This window comes from Nerophis lumbriciformis, linkage group LG01, assembly GCF_033978685.3.
Source record: "Nerophis lumbriciformis linkage group LG01, RoL_Nlum_v2.1, whole genome shotgun sequence".
Lineage (NCBI taxonomy): Eukaryota > Metazoa > Chordata > Actinopteri > Syngnathiformes > Syngnathidae > Nerophis > Nerophis lumbriciformis.
In genome coordinates this window covers 43,544,941-43,550,000 of record NC_084548.2, presented here as the reverse complement: position 1 = coordinate 43,550,000, position 5,060 = coordinate 43,544,941, and the positions used below count along the sequence as shown (strand labels likewise).

Sequence of the window (5,060 nt, the reverse complement as noted above, 5' to 3'; positions counted from 1 at the left end):
TTTTTGTTATAATTAACAATTTTGTCATTAGTTTAGCTTTTTAATATTTTATGTTTATAATACTGTCCTAAGTGAACAAAATATTAAGATGTACGAGTTATGGTATAAATGATCAGACTGTTAAGCAAGTCTGCAACAAATACACCAAACTAAGCAAACTTTGATTTAACAATGAAAAACTATAACTACAAAAAAGACACATGTAATGATTCTAATGTGGGAAAGATTTACAGGAGGATTAGGATCACTTTAATTTAGAAGGTTACCCACTTTTCTTCCCTGCCCTATTTCCTCTTATATAATGGATTAGGAACTCTTGACCAGGGGTTTGACTGGATAAAAATCTTTAAATACGTTTTCAAATAACGCAACTGTTCACATGTAAATAATCATAAGAACTTATCTGCAAAAACTCAAGTTTACTGTGTCATTTTTAAATACAATAGAGTTCCTAGCACATAAATAATACCTTAGATAAGACCTAAAACAGCAAATATATGCAACAATCAGTACAGTACTTCCAGCACTTATTTCAGCCTTATTCATTTCCAGTAATGACATAATGTGCAGTGAGAGCACAGAGACGAGGACGTTTGTGCATTAGCAGGCTGAAGAATGCAGGTAAAAGATAAAAAGATATAATATAAAACACCACTCATCAGGCACAGCAAACAATGACAACAACATCCATTGCTTCATTTCCAACAAGGCTCACCTGGAGACTTTATTGATGCAGATCTGCTCGGACTATCCTGTCGAAAGCTTGCAGCAGAGTGGACAGATAAGTCTGGCAGGGATGCAACATATACCTGGAGGAGGGAGGGGGGAGGGGGAGGGGTCAGGTGCTGCTGCGTCATCTGTGTTCATGCAGCTGCAGAATGAACACAAACACTTCTTACTTAGTGCTGAGAAGAGCATTCACATTGCAAAAACATGGTTAGTTATGGAATCGTTTTAATAACTTCATAGCGCTGGCTTGCATGGGATCCATGGGGTTGCTATGATGGGTTGCTATGATTTTGTGCATCATTTACACGCAGTTTCCGAGGGACTGTCGTTGATAGTTCACAGACACTCTGATTGGCACAATGTGTTTTTAGGGCGACTTTCAAAGCTTTGACTGCAGGCAGCGTGAAGAAGACTTGAGAATTTCATAAGCGACAGACTGGCTCATCGGGTTGCCATGGATACTGGGTCAAGAAGATGCCACGGTCATCTCCCGTTTCTGTTTTTTTTTTAGAGGCAGAATGCACTAAAGTACTCTCCAATCAGGCAAGGAAACGGCAGCTCCAGTAATGAGAATGTCAGGTTGCATGATGGAACACCCGCACTTCTCGCACCAAACAACAAACACACACTGTGTATAGCTACTACAACTCAATTGTCTTACTTTAAACACAAACCAATGCATGGTACCCAAAAAGGGTGTGATGGGGCTGTACAGCACAACCAATATGCAGATTTTAGAGCACAAATATGGACTCAAACAGCTTGTCCCAAGTACCTGTTTTGGACAATACATCTACAATACCTCATTTCATGAGCAGGTTCTCAAAGGACAATACTATGGAGAGAAAAAAAAAACTTGATTTCAGAATAGTCAGTGTAGTTTTTACAGCAGTTGACATGTACTATCCACTGAAATTGACTCATTGCAGCCATTATTTTCTAAATAGCTAAAAATGTGAGTACCAAGATAATTGTCTTCAGTCAAGCGTAGTTGTAGCATCATGAGTGGGGACCTGCGAACAAGTTTCCAGAGCTGAACCCATGCATTAAGACGTATACTTGCTGTAATGTTTCACTACTTGGGTGTGCACCTGCAATGAAGGTCAAAACAATTGTGTTACTCAACAATACTGAATCTCAGAGGAAGAACATTATTGATTTTCAGATTCCAGTAAGCGTGTACCGATTGTAGCAACATGAGGCTGTGCATTATTATGCTGCAGCATGAGGTAATGGCGGTGGATGAATGGTAGGACATTGGGCCTCATGGATCACGTCATTTTACTATGACCAGCCGAAGTGCACTAGTCATTTTGTCTAATCAGTATCTTGATACGCCACACCTCTTAGGTCGATGTATTACTGCGACAAAGAAGTGCTCACTAACAGATTTAAGGATATATCAACAATATTTCACTGAAATAGATAGACCTTTTGTGTATGAGTACAAATTAAACATTTTACTAACTTTTGAGTTCAGCTTGTGAAAAATAGGAGCAAATACAAGGTGGTGGTGTTGGTTTTAGTTCCATGTAGATTTCATCTACATTGATACCTCAACCAGAGAGTGTTTTTAGATAAGAGCTGTAACTCGGCTCATTTTTTTATGTTTGAAGTTGCAAACAAAAATTTTAGTGACAAGCATCCCAGTCATTAGTTGGCGTGTAGAAATGTCACTCACAAGCAATAGCTTATACAGTAGCTAGAGATCAACATAACTTTGTTTTCCAAACATGGACAATGCTGGGAAGAAGTAGATGATATTCATTGTTTATTTTATTTTTTCAAAAACATGGAATTGGCCACTCAATTATCATTGCTCCTCTGCACCATACTGAAGCAGAATAAGTCCAACGCCAGCCAGGGATAATACAATTATATCTAAACAGCAGACATCTATGCATGAAAATGAGAAAGCCGAGATACCACTCTCCATAAATACTGTCCATTGTTATTGCATTACTTAATACAACTACTGTTGTTGTTAGTGTTACATTCTATTATATTGTTTTTATATGGGAGACGTTAATATGCGATACAAGTGTTTTTAGTTAAGAGCTCTGTCACAGAACCAATTAATGTCGTGAGTTGAGGTACTACTGTATTGCTTTAATTTCTAATCAGTAATCACCTTACAGAAACCTCACATACTGTCGACCTGTACATTTGCCCTAATTTCAATTTTAGGGCTCAAATGTTAAATCACTACTGCAGTTGTGTGCTTCTTACAGTATTGTGCTCCTCGACATACTACAGTGATACCAAGCCTTCAACAACAATCTGGGTTTAAAAACATCCAGACAAAGGAAGTTATTTTGGTGTCCAGCAAGTTACGTAAGTTGATTTAATTGATGCTAAACCTGCTCAATGGTCACATAACCGCAGATTAAAGTTGGTGCATCGCCTGCAGGACGGCAGTGTCCCTCGTTTGAACGCAATTGAGATTAGGTAAAGCATTTAATTCATACATTAAATTAGTACAAATAAATCTAATTCTAGTGCATAAACAGGTAGTTTGTGTTGCTTTAAGGGGGATTTTTAAAATTCTAAAACAACCTGAAATACTTTGTGGTGCTATTTCGGGTTGTTGACATCTGCTCATTCGACCTAAGAGATCTGTAACAAAAATGTGATTATTTCAGCTGTATTACATTTTTTAGTGTTCATCGGTTTGTCTCCGTCTAGATCATGGTTGTCAAACTTAATTTAGCTCATGGGCCGCATGGAGGAAAATCTATACCCACATGAGTGGAGGAAAATCTATACCCACATGAGCCAGATTGGTAAAATCATGGCATAACAACTTAAAAATACAACTACGATAACTTCAGATTGTTCCCTTTGTTTTACTTCAGCCCAAAATAGAACAAGCACATTCTGAAAATGTACATGTCACAAATAATCCTTTTGACAAAATTGGTGCGGTTTCAAAAACACCATGAAGAACAAGAATTTAGACTTAATCTCAGTGTATCTACAAATCAATTAAACTTTAAGTCACAGCCCATCTAGGATTGAACAAAAAACAAAGTAAAGCTTAAATAAAAACTATGTATCAACTACCTCATTTGTCATTTCCACATAATAATCCTGTAATAAATCTACAAACCATATAAACTGAGGTAGAAACTTCAAGAGGGTTGAGTTACTCCCTGCCTTCTAGGCATCACTGTTTATCGTTAGAAAAATAAAAGCTGTGCAATGTGTGAAAAATTTCAACAAACCAAAAATAAAAACTTAAGACTGACAGTATTGTAGTAAATCACACACTGTTCACTTTCTTTACATTTGCACAGAAGACATTAGTTTTCACAGAACTGTATCAATGTGCAGTGTCTCATGCAGCATTGTAAGTGGGGTTACCAATTGTTTATTTTACTCCTGTTTGTTTAAGGTTGGGTCGAGGGGGAGGAGTCGCAGCCCCGCTTTACCGTGTACCTCTTGCTTGGTATACTTGCTCGCTCCGGTATAAACTATTGGCTTGCCTAACAGAATTTTTATTGCGACATCCAATGGACATATTTGAAACAGCAGATTCTTTAATTTAAAAATAATACTAAATTTTACACTTAGCAAACTCATCTCACGGGCCGGTTTTAACCTGCCGTTTGTTTGACATCCCTGGTCTAGACTAATATTTCCAATAGAAATATGAAACTTACAAAATCTGCTTTTTCTTTTCAATGAGTAATGAGTTGACAATTTCGTCTAACTGTGCAGGATGTGACATTTCTTTACGTAACTTGTTATGCCATGTGTGCTCCCTAGAGGTCAGAGGTTAGAATAGCAGCAGCAATCAACTGTGCATAAACAGTGAAAAACACACTCACTTATGCGTCAGGGGAAACTGTAGAGGACATTATCCCTTTCTCTCTCAGAACATATGAATTGCAAATTAATATTTTATCGCTCTGTTGGACATTTAGGGTTTTTAGTTGTTGACTGTAAACATTACAGCAGTTTGTTAAAAGCACAATTAACTGTGAGGCAAATGAGAAATTTGATATTGGCAAAGTGCATGAACTTTATTTGACATGCTGTACAAGCAGCAGCACAGTAAATAAAATATCCTGTAAGGCTCCTATTGACAATTGACTTGATTTTGGCCACTTTTCCAACATTTTGAAGTGAACAACATTCACAATGAGATTAAGTGATCTGCCACCAAAATGTCAACATCAAGGCAATCTGCCGTGTGCTGTTATGGATGAAATGTTCAGGAAATAATTAATTCACTATTCAAATGGTGATGTGAAATTTCCCCATTGTGGGATAAATAAAGACTATCCTATCCTAGTACTATAAAATCATTCTACACTAGTTCAAGTTAC

The 5,060-nt window shown here is 37.3% G+C and overlaps 1 protein-coding gene across 1 annotated transcript in view; it reads right to left on the bottom strand.

Moving 5' to 3' along the window:
- camk1gb (calcium/calmodulin-dependent protein kinase IGb) overlaps positions 1-866 on the bottom strand; it is a 28,819-nt gene extending 27,953 nt beyond the window's left edge. The window contains exon 1 of the mRNA XM_061982700.1: positions 716-866. The gene's annotated coding sequence lies outside the window, so the exon portion shown is untranslated. The remainder of the gene's footprint in view (positions 1-715) is intronic.
- Between the last annotated feature and the right edge of the window lie 4,194 nt (positions 867-5,060).